Raw genomic sequence first — 11440 nt, 5'->3', positions numbered from 1 at the left:
TATGTAAATAGAGTTATTTGTAATTTCTGGGTTTTTTTAATTATTATTACAACCACAAATTCCCAATTCCTTTCTAGCTTTTTTAGTTAACAATTTTAAGTAAGAAATGCTCACTTTTAAGTGTGTATGAGGCATGCAAGCATTTATCTACGTATGCTTGCATGTGCACAGACATGGACGGAGGTTTAGAGAACCAAAGCTGATGCCAGACATCTTCCTCAATTGTACTTGACTTTTTTTACTGAGCTGGGACTTTCACTAAACCTGATGCTGGCCAGTTCTAGCTAGTCTATCTAGTGAGCTTGACTATTACGGGGCCATGGTCTCTGCTTCTGCAAGCTGGGACTGTGGGCAATGGCCACAGCTGTTGGGCTTCTATGTGGCATTCTGGTAATTCCCACCTCCAACCTTCATGTTTGCACAGTATGTACTTTACCCAGTGAGCCATCTCCTCAGTTCTTTTCTGGGTTTTCTCTTAATTGTAAAGCATTCCCACCTGGGACAGGGAAACTGCACGAGGGATTATGATCATGTCTTCACGATTCAGACATGATTCAGTGAAAACCTATCTCATGAGATCTTGAAATCTCTACTGCTTTTAAAAAGTGTTTTTAAAAATGGACAGAAGCAGCTGATCCCTGTTGTTGCATTAGGAAAGACTGAAAGAAGCCGAGGAGAAGGGTGATCCTGTAGGAGGACCAGCAGTCTCAATTAATCTGGACTGCTGAGATCTCTGAAACACTGGACCACAAACAGACAGCATACACCAGCTGATAATGAGGCCCCCAACGCACATACAGTAGAGGACTTCCGGGTCTGTGTCCATTCAGCGATGATGTACCTAACCGTCAAGAGACTGGAGGCCTCAGGGAGTTTAGAGGTCAGATGGTGTCCGGGGTGGGGACTTCCACATGGAGAAGTGGAGATGGGGTGAGGTGGGGAGAAGGTGTGGGATGTGGAGCAGTCGGAGGGTGGATGGAATATGGCGTGTAAAAAATAAATTAAAATTAAAATATTTTTTTAAAAAAAGCATTTTGGCATATTATAACATCATCTGTGCCTACAAAATAAGTAGGTTGAGGCTCTTTAGCCAGAATTTTCCTGTTAGTGCACACATAAGAACAAATGCCTTCTTGTAAATCACCCAATGTACAAGTTAATCCAGACCACCTTTCTCTTCACAGACCAAATGTCAACACGGGGCTCTATACAACTCAGCAACGCTCTACTACTTTCAAACCATTATTAGAATCTCAAAGAGCTGAACAGTTGAATGAGAGATTTCATGGTGGGCAGAGGGGAAAAAGAATATGATGGGAAAAGTGGTAAGGCAAAATTGTGACAGTAAGTTACATAGCAAATAATTTCCAGGTACTTTTGGTTGTGGTTTAGCTACAAATCAAATAATTTTTAGGTACTTTTAAGTTACATTTTTAGGTAGGCTTTGTACACTTGGAAGGTTTAGAAAATACTTACAAGGAAACACATTCTATCTGTCAAATTGTGGGTTCCGTGATCGCCAAACTGAGGCAGATGAGTATGCAAATATATTTCCACAAATGGTTCAATGCATTCCCACAATGCTTCAAGGCATTGGTGAGCATTTGGGGAAACAGAACCCTCAACTGTGCATTTGTACCAGAAGTGCGTTGCTTACAAATGCAATGTCCTTTGAAATAGAAAGCTTCCTTCTCAAAATCCACGTCACTATTTCATGACCACAAAAAGCAAACAAGCTTAAACTTTGAATGGAACATGGGCAATGCTTTGGATAAAAATAGATTATACACCAGCTAGAACCGACTGAAAACATAGCTGTCAAGTGTTCTACAAAAATAAGAAGTAAATTTAAAGAAGCAAAAAAATACATCTCAAAACCCAGTTACTCTTACTAGAGTTCTTGTATGATCTCAAAATAGCCTTCTGGGAAGCCCATTGATTTTACATTAATATGAGATTTTTCTTTTCTTTTCTTTTTTCCTTTTTGCTTACTTAGAAATGAAGCCCCTGAATCCACTGAGCCAAGATTGTTGTTTACGGCTTCTCAGTTCACTAACTGATGAATTAAGACAGCTCATTTGCATAGCTTCATATTATTATATCTGGTTCAATGAAAACAAAAAAACGCTTCCAGCTTTCTAACAAATGAAATTTGTTGGCAAGAATTTTAAAGGGCACCCCGTTATGTAACACACCAAAGCCCAGAGTTACAGTTTATTCTTGGGGTCAATCATTTAGTGGCTAGGTAAGTTCCCCCCCAAAAAAATTTTAATTTGAAAAATACGAAGAACACTTGTTAACACACGTTAACTAGATGGTTTCACTGAGTTCTATTTATGTAATGCTGTACTACAATAGTGTGTTGTGTACACACAAGCAAATATACTTATATAAATATTTCCTGAAGAAATATTCACTGTATGAACACCCTGGGTTTTCAAGGGGGTATTCATGGATACCACAGGGTCTACACTATGTACATAGTACAAACGCTGTTTACAATGTACGTATAGACAGCAAAAAGTCTATAAGTTTATACTATAGACCATGCAAACTTCTATACAAACACTTCAACCAGTAAACCTGTAGACCCAGGACTAATAAGAAAACTAAGCATATTGCATATATACTGAAAGTACTGTGAGTAAAAATGATGATGTTAGAAAGGTTTAAAGGGGCACAGGTTTATATAGAGGTGGCTGCGGTGCCATTAAGACAGGTAAAAGTCACAAAGAAAAATATCTATCATAAGCCACGCCACGGAGCAAAGGCTGCTGGTGTGTTCAGTGGACACTACAAACAGAGGGTGTTGCTCAACTTGAGGTCCTTGAAGCTAGAATCTCACCTTATTCAGGGGGAATGAAGAATCTCTGGAGTTACACAGCTGAGGAGAGAGAGGTCATGCTGCTCTGTCTGCAAGTAGGGACTCTAGCTGGCTTACCAACAGTCTGGGTTTTTGTTTGTTTGTTTGTTTGTTTGTTTATTATTCAAAGCAGCACAATTGTAGTAAGTATCCAGGTAGAAAGCTCTGTTGTTAGGAAAAGCCAAGAAGGAAACGCCCCCAGGTGCCCGGGGGTGCTTTTTATTAAGCTTCCCTGGTTCCTGGTACCCAGTATTTAGTTCCAACTGCTAAGCCGCTAAGCCGGAAGAAGAGAGTGTAATTGTTTGGGAAGAAAGTATAATTGTTTGTCTTGGAACAGAGAGATGGCCCTACCTAACTTCCAGGAATAAGATTACGGAAATCAAGCCACGCAGGAACCATGGGGAGAGTTGTAGGGATGGGGGCTGTGTCAAGTATTTGATATAATAAAAGCTAGTTTCCACCTTTCCACTTGGTACTTTATCAAGCTTATATTAACTGATTCAAAAGTGAGAACTCTTTTTGTTGTTTTGGTTGGCTTTCCTGTTTTGTTTCTGTAGCACTGGCTGTCTGAGAACTTGCTCTATAGACAAGGCTAGATTCGAACTCATAAATATGCCTGCCTCTTCCTTTAATAAGTGGCTTGAATCTTTAAGTCTTTTACTGTTAACATTTTCAGGGAAGAGATGAATATACAAGAAAAAAAAAACTGTCAGAGTCCAAGGTCTGTAACAAAAGACTGAATGTACACCTAGTGTAGTGGTCTTACCCATTCGGACCTTTACCCGCTTACATCCCCTACTTTTGTATTCTAGAAGGCTATGTATAGTTTTACTAGCCACAATCCCAAAGAAACCTGGGTTAAAGAGCAACAGGCTCTTTGAACGGTTTCTCTTCTTTTATTTCCCCTTCCCTTTCCTGCAACGGGAATCCAACTTGGGCTCGGCGCATTTGAAAAGAGCGCTACCACAGAGCTACAAGTGAGCCCAGCTTCTGCACTGCATCAGGACTGCTCTTGGCTGTGAAGCAGTGTGCTAAACTGGAGACGATCCCGTGGGAACTAGCGAAGAAGGGTCACGAGTGTGGATTGCCGAGCAGCGGCCCGGACAGCAGAGCTTCTGGCTGAGTTCCCTCCCCACTTCCGGGGTCACGAGCCCAAGTCTTTCGGCCATTGCTCCCAGTCTTCAGACCATAACCTCTGCCGCCTGAGCAAACCGCCTCCAGCCCTTGCTCTTGCTCCCTCTCCACCCATCCGCATCTCCCGCGCCCATCACCGTACCCGGCTCCTTTGTGCGCACAGATCCGCGAGCTCTGTCCCGGAACGCGCAGAAAGCGGGACTCACCTGAGGCTCCTTCTGTTCTGAAGTCCGTGAGTCCCAATCCCTTGCTGGTGGCGCTGCAGTAGCCCGGCTTTCCCTCGCAGAGGGGACTCACTCTGAATGACGCGAGCTCTGCCTGCACTCCTGAATCCTCTAGCTGCGCCCAGAGGCCTGGCAGGACCTTGCCCGCCCCGCCCACCAGCAAGGCAAAAGGAAGTGGGATTTTGATTGCCTTGGAAAGAAAGGCTATTCATCACCTGGGGAGTGGCCTCTTCTCGGAACTTTCTTTACACTGCCTGATCTCAACCACCCAACCTATTTGGGTACTGTGCGGGAAATCGGGCTTCCTCAAACTTACTTTCCTGCTTTGCACACTTTCTTAAGTATGCATCGATTACCACATCTGTTCCATCAGCCCTGTTTGCACTTTCAAGTTTGTTGATCTCTTTCCTAGCAGATTTCTCTCCTCTTTTTAAAAATCTTATGGGTTTTATATAACCGTTTCACGCCGTTTGCTGGTAGCAGTCTTTGCTTTCTTTTTACTACAGTCTGTGAAAAAGTACCACCCTTAACTAGAAAACATTCAGGTTTGGTTTGAACTGTGCGGCTCACTCACCAGAAAAATCAGCATCTGTTTTGTTTAGTAAAGCGGTGCTTCTTAAATTACAGCCCGAGAAGAGTCACCGAGCTGAAACTACATTAGGTCATGCCTTCAAAGATTCTGACTTAGTATGCCTCGTGTGGACATTTCTAAGAAATTTCCAATTATCTAAAAATACCTTCCTATGACACAGAAGGTATTTTTCCCCCGCCTGCATTTTATGCATCATTTGGTACTCTTGGGGGAGGGAGAGTTATGAAAGGATGATGAAAGGGTTACAGGTGAATTTTGAGTCTTCACTCTTCTTTCCCTGTGATTGGTGCGTTTCTAAGTATATTCAACTAAAAATCTGGGGAGCATCTTGGGAGGGGCCCACTACTTGCATATGTGTATATTTCTGCATGTACATAAATACCAGTGTGCATAGAATATACTGTTCTTCCATAGAAAGCCATGATGCATGGAAAAGTGAACCTCACATATAAAGAGTCTGAGACCATGGCACTCCAATGCTGGAGAAAGGAACCGGGAACTTAGCATCGCTCAATGTGATTTGTAACTTCAACTGGCTTGCTGTTAGGCACTCAGGATGTTTATCTTTATTCTTTAGCTGATTTCATACTCGGAGCAAACAAGGATCTTCACTGTCCACTCTTTGCATAAATGGGATCATTTCATTTGAATTTTAATTTAAGCAGTTGGAGTATTTTTATAGGTAAAACCTTGTAGAAGTGAAACATTGGGGCGTTCTGTCTAAGTAAGAGTCTTCCTACTGTCTTCACCTCTGTTGTGTTTCCTAGGCTAACTGCTGTTACCAGTAGCTCCAAGACTTGGCCACAGGGGAGTCGGTGAGCTAGGGCTTCATGGGCAGCCGCTGCTGGGTAGTGGCTCACTCTGTGTTTGTTTCCTTTCCTAATGTCTTCATACCTCAAGCCCACCTAAGTTTTCTACTTAGAAAAACTAGCCTCAGCCAACAGTTTAAATGTTGAATCACTAACACTAACTCGTTATTAATATCAGGAAGTCAAGTTATTTTAGGCAATGTGTCTTCCTACGTTCCAAACTTTAATAGCGTACTGAAGATACAACAGGTAACTGAATAGACATGTTCCTGTTTGGTTGTGGTGGTGGTGGTGGTGTGTGTGTGTGTGTGTGTGTGTGTTGGTGTGAGTGTATGTGTGGCATGCTGCTTCCTAGATGTATATTAAACTCCAGGCTCTGTAATCTTTAGTACACATCTTTCCGGGTTGTTTGAGGCTTTAATGTATTGTCCATATACAAAGGAAGAGAAAGGGCTTAGCCACACAGAGAGGTCTGGGGATCCACGGAATGAGCTGATAACACCTATCACTTCTATTTGCCTCCTGTAATCTGGATCAGGTTAAAGAGACACATAACCCACAGGAGAAGCTTGGAAATGCAGGGTGGAGCCTTCGCAGAAAGAGAAAGAATGGAATTTCCTACTGAGGAAAAAAAAGAGTACTCTCATTAGGGAATTTCCACTAAAACTAAAACAAAAGGTCCTCATAAATAAATGAGCAACCAACTACGTCAATATATCGATTTATAAATCTTGGGTCTTAACAGAACTATTTCCTGATGTTTGTAATTAAAAAAATCCAAATAAGCCATATATTTAATCCAAAGTTTTTCAGGTCCCTTTGCAAAATGGAAAGTTGGCATTTTAAAATAATCATGTATAGAAACACATCAAGATTATCCAGGCATTTATTACTACAAAAACATATAGATTGCACAAAGAATTTATTCGTGAAGACAGAACAGTGATGATAGTTTTCTGTAATAGATGGTCCAACTTCCTGACATGCAGGAGTTGTATAGGTAGGCAGCTGTCTCTACAAGTTGTCTCAGTTCTGGATGCTGTGTTAGGCTTCCTATATTTTCAGATAATGCTGGTTGTTCTTGAACTTCTGTCGGGATTGAAGACTATGTAGAGTCTCATAGCCTACCCAGGCTATTTAGCATTGAGAAAACGTTTTTGAGAAGATAGTTTTCAGGCAGTATACTAGCTAAACCATGACATAACACAAATGGAATTATAAGCCTTTTTAAAGTTAGGATAGATAACAGTGTTCTAGTTAATTGACAAAAATGATGGACTGGGTGATAGGTGTGTCTTATACCTTATAATTACAAAATGGTAATAGTTGTGCTCAATTTATATTTGAGAGAAAAGTTGTTTGTTTTTTGTTTTGATTATTTTTTTTTTTTGAGACAGGGTTTCTTTGTATAGCCCTGATTGTCCTGGAACTCACTCTGTAGACCAGGCTGGCCTTGACCTCAGAAATCTGCCTGCCTCTGCCTCCCAAGACATTGGCATGCACCACCACTGCCCGGCGAAGAGAAGAGTTTTTTTATTTGGACAGAAAGGGTGAAATGTAGCAGAACATTTCCCCAATTAATTTGAATGTTAATACAACAAGAAGCCTGTGATTAAACAGGGAGAAGAAAGGCGGAGCTAAGAGTTTCAGAGACAGAAACATAGAGAGGAGAAGGAGGAGGAGGAGAGAAGATGGATAGAGAAGAAGATGAGCCTTATCCACGTGGCTCTCATAGCCACAGGTGCTATGAATATCATAAAAGGAGAGAATAATTGGGACAACTTGTTTAATCTAGGTTGACAGCTTGTATCATTATCAATTGGCTCTGAATTTATTGTGTAGGCATCTTGTGAATTGAGAATGTATTTATATATACAACTGACTGATAATTATAAGCTTTAAGAGTTTTGAGTTACTGGGTTATGGAGATTTGTGACAGCTAGCCGCTGAGGGTAGATAGCTGGGAAAGTACAAGTGGCAGTGAGGCAGGAGGACCGGAGCTGGGAAGACTGCCACCTGGGGCTAGCCATAGAGGTGGCAAGACCACCAGGGCCAAAGAGTAGCTGGTGCTAGCAGGAGATGGTGCCTTTTTAAATATTTCCTGCAACAGAAACAGCCATGAGTAGAAGGCAGAACTGATGCAAAGAGAGGCAGTTGTGTACTTCAAGAATACAAATATGCGGGGGCTGAAGAAATGGCTCAGCAGTTAAGAGCACTGACTGTTCTTCCAAAGGTCCTGAGTTCAAATCCCAGCAGCCACAAGGTGGCTTACAACCATCCTTAATAACATCTGATCCCCTCTACTGGTGTGTCTGAAGACAGCTACAGTGTACTTACATATAAATAATAAATAAATCTAAAAAAAATAATACAAATATGCATAGTTTTTAGCAGAAAGGTATGGATGGAATCAACAGACTCCTCAGTTTGTGGCAGAGACCAAAAGTTGCAGGATATTTGATCGCACTGTGAACTCTGTGATTGTGTTAACCAGAAAAACCTGTGTCTAGTTGTGGTATGGCTCAGCTTGGGTGCACACCTTTAATCACTCTGGCTGGAATACAGGCACACCCTTAATACACACCTTTATTCTCAAACAATAAAGGTAAAATTAGTTTGTAGAAGAAAACACCCAAGTTTGAAAGTGATGTCTAATTGAGTGGCAGGCAAAGTGATGAATCAGAGAAATCTGACAAAATAAGATATGACCAACTTTCACCATGAGTAAGAAAGGGGAAGGTACTTGAGAGGCAGTGAAAAGAGGGAGAAGGAGGCAGTGTTACTGGGAGTGTTATACAGAGATGGGTTAACGATCAAATCATCTAGACACAGAGGAAGACAGATCCAGCCAGAAAATGAGAGGGAACCGGGAGATTAGAAGAGATGGCCAAAGTTAGTATGAGGCCAAGCAGAGCAATTCAGTCTGAAACTGAAAGAAGCCAGCATGAATCAGTCAGCTTGGAGAGGAGTTTGAGCCAGAACAGCTGAGTTGAACCAACCAGCTAGAGTTCAGAAAGAGCTAGAAAGGTGTAAGTAAGTCTCAGAGGCTGAAAATATCCTAGACCAAGATAAGACTGTACGGAGGCTAGAAGGTTCCAGGGCTAGGCCTAGGTTAGCTGATGTAGGCAAAGGGCCTCCATGGTGACAACTGCAGGAGACCAAAAGTTACTTTTAAAAACAAGATTTGTGTTCTTTTTTCTAATGGAAGCAATTGTTACTGAGCAGTGGTTGTTTGCCATAGAAATATATTTCCTTGTCTCCAGGTGTGATTGAAATCGTACCAGTGTCATCTAAGAACCAGAAAAAAGGCTGTGACTGCCAAGACAGAAATCTAAATATTAGATGATATGCTTTCGTTGTCCCATTGTCCTTCCAGTATTTTATTGTAGATAGTAAGATCTCATGTTATAGCAAAGCAGAAAGATCTCGCCATTCTGAAGTCTATCTCAAACTCTCTTCTATTCAGTGATAAGATCTGTTCTTCAATCAGAAAAAGCTCACATTGATAACCCAGGAGTAGGAAAATATGTTACAGCTACCATAATTATCTAATCAAACCTGGAGAGGTTGAAATGGAGTTATTGGATCCAAGGGCTAGTAAAGACATTCCATTTTCCATTTTAGACATTGCTTCCTTCTGGAAGGTAGAAGAAGATGCCTAATTTTAAGTATAGAAAAGAATCTAATTTTAAGTACAGAAAAGACACTATTAGGTTCTTGTTTGCAAATAAGAACCTAATAGTGAAGAGTGATTTGTATGATCAGAGAAACAAGCACAGAGATTACTTTATTGACATTTTTTTTTTTTTTTTTTTTTTTTTTTTGCAGGGGGGTTCGAGACAGGGTTTCTCTGTATATCCCTGGAACTCACTTTGTAGACCAGGCTGGCCTCGAACTCAGAAATCCGCCTCCCTCTGCCTCCGGAATGCTGGGATTAAAGGCGTGTGCCACCACACCCGGCTCTTTATTGACATTTTAAGACCAAAACAGTTCAATGGGAAACTGAGATACTGAGACAATACTTAATAATTTTGAAAAAAGAGGAGTGGGCAAACATGAATATAATCAGAGCACATTATGTGTATATATGAAAATATCACAATGAAAGGTCACCTTGTAATATTAGTAGATCCTGACAAGGAGGAATAAGCAGTGTTTAGTAACTAAATAGATTCAGAGAGGAAAAAGAGAACTGTCACTGAAAGAAAATGAGATTTTGTATCTTGTGATTCATGTAAAAGAGTTGTCTATGAGCCCTCGGCCTGTGGCCGAGAACAAAGCAGAACAGACAGGGCTGTTGTTAAGACATTCCTAAGAACAGCTTGATTGTACAAGCAGAGCTATCTTGTCTGGGTCAACACCACCTGGCCGGAACCTCCCCTCTGTCTACTACCCCTTGACACTGGGTAAAGTCGTACATCAACTGGTTGCTATGTGAACAAAGATAAGCCCCCAGCCCACAGGAACAAAGTCCTGATGCCCTTTTGCTAACATGTAATCTTTCTGTTAATGTTTAAATAAGCCAATAGTGTGTCGTTATGCTGAATTCTACACCCCTAAGCTCCTTACCCCATAAAATCCCCTGGCTTTCGAGCCTCGTGGCCGACATCCGTTATCTCCTGTGTGGGATGCATGTCGGTCCGGAGCTCCGTCATTAAACGTCCTCATGTAATTACATCAAGAGATGGTCCTTTGTGATTTTTTTGGGTGGGGAATTGGGTGGGGATTTCCCTACTAGGTTCTAACATCACAGGATGTTCCTACCTTGAACAATGGACCATGCTCTAATTCAGAAAACATCACAGAGGAGATTCGGAAAAGAGCTAGATTGACCTAATCTGCAATCTTGTAGGATGTCAAAGTGAGGACAACGTTAGTCTTCTTCTTTTTTTTTTTTTTTTTTATAAAAATTGAGTTTTATCAACCTGAAAAGAAGAAAAAAAAATCTGCCATTTTCCAAAACAGTGGATATAAGTGTGAATTCTCTTGCTAAGGAAAAGAAGCCAGACTCAGACAAATACCACATTTACTCTCTGAGTTGCCTCTGAGCTGACTGGAATTCTCTTGCCTCTCTTGATTCTCTAGCAAAATTTATTCTTAAAATATTCCTGGCTACCTTTCTTTTTTTTTTTTTTTTTTTTTTTTGCATGTGAGCCACCTAACAGCAGGAGCAGGGGCTGTGTTTGACCCTGTGTTACCTGCCTTTAGATTCCTTTCCCCTAACTTTATCAAACCAAAGTAGGAGAAGATGTGCCTAGTCCTAGGGCAACTTGATGGGCCAAGGCTGATTGATATACACAGGAGGCCTCCCTTTTCTGAGGAGAAAAGGAGGATTGGAGGATGGGGGGAGGGGAGCAGGAGGAACTGGGGGGAGAGAGAGGAGGAAAGGCAGCTTCCATTTGGATGTAAATTACATTAATTAGAAAGGGGATGAGGGAAGGAGAAAGAAGTAGGAAAGGATTCTTGTTTTTTAAGAATGAGTGTGTCCTGAGGACCCAGAATTTGACATAGACACTGAGACTGTCAGATTAATCAGGCCTCTAAATTGTTACAGCAGGACACCTGGTCAGGCCAGGTCAGGCCAGGTGTTGGAACAAGGGACACAGCCACGTTTAAAGACCATAGATCCTTTACTTCTTCCTGTAAGAGGGAAGGTGTGAACACAGAGGTGTGGAAAGGAGAAAAACTTGTTTCTGTGAGATTCCTAATGAGGAAGGGATCTATGATGGTGAAGACATTGCACATTTGAGATGATCAAAAGGAATGTGGCTGACCTGAGGTGACCCAGCCTTCCTCCTAAGATAATAGTACCTAGTTA

The 11440-nt window shown here is 41.5% G+C and overlaps 1 protein-coding gene across 2 annotated transcripts in view; it reads right to left on the bottom strand.

Moving 5' to 3' along the window:
• The window catches only part of Plscr1 (phospholipid scramblase 1), a 22368-nt gene extending 17998 nt beyond the window's left edge, over nt 1–4370 (bottom strand). The window contains exon 1 of one of the 2 annotated variants that reach the window (NM_011636.2): nt 4204–4370. The gene's annotated coding sequence lies outside the window, so the exon portion shown is untranslated. Of the gene's footprint in view, nt 1–4139 lie in introns of both variants that reach the window. The other variant, XM_006511052.4, reaches the window with a different exon arrangement.
• Between the last annotated feature and the right edge of the window lie 7070 nt (nt 4371–11440).

The sequence above is a fragment of the Mus musculus genome, chromosome 9, assembly GCF_000001635.26.
Source record: "Mus musculus strain C57BL/6J chromosome 9, GRCm38.p6 C57BL/6J".
Lineage (NCBI taxonomy): Eukaryota > Metazoa > Chordata > Mammalia > Rodentia > Muridae > Mus > Mus musculus.
Note: the sequence above shows the minus strand (reverse complement) of the source record. Positions and strands in the feature narration are given on the sequence as shown.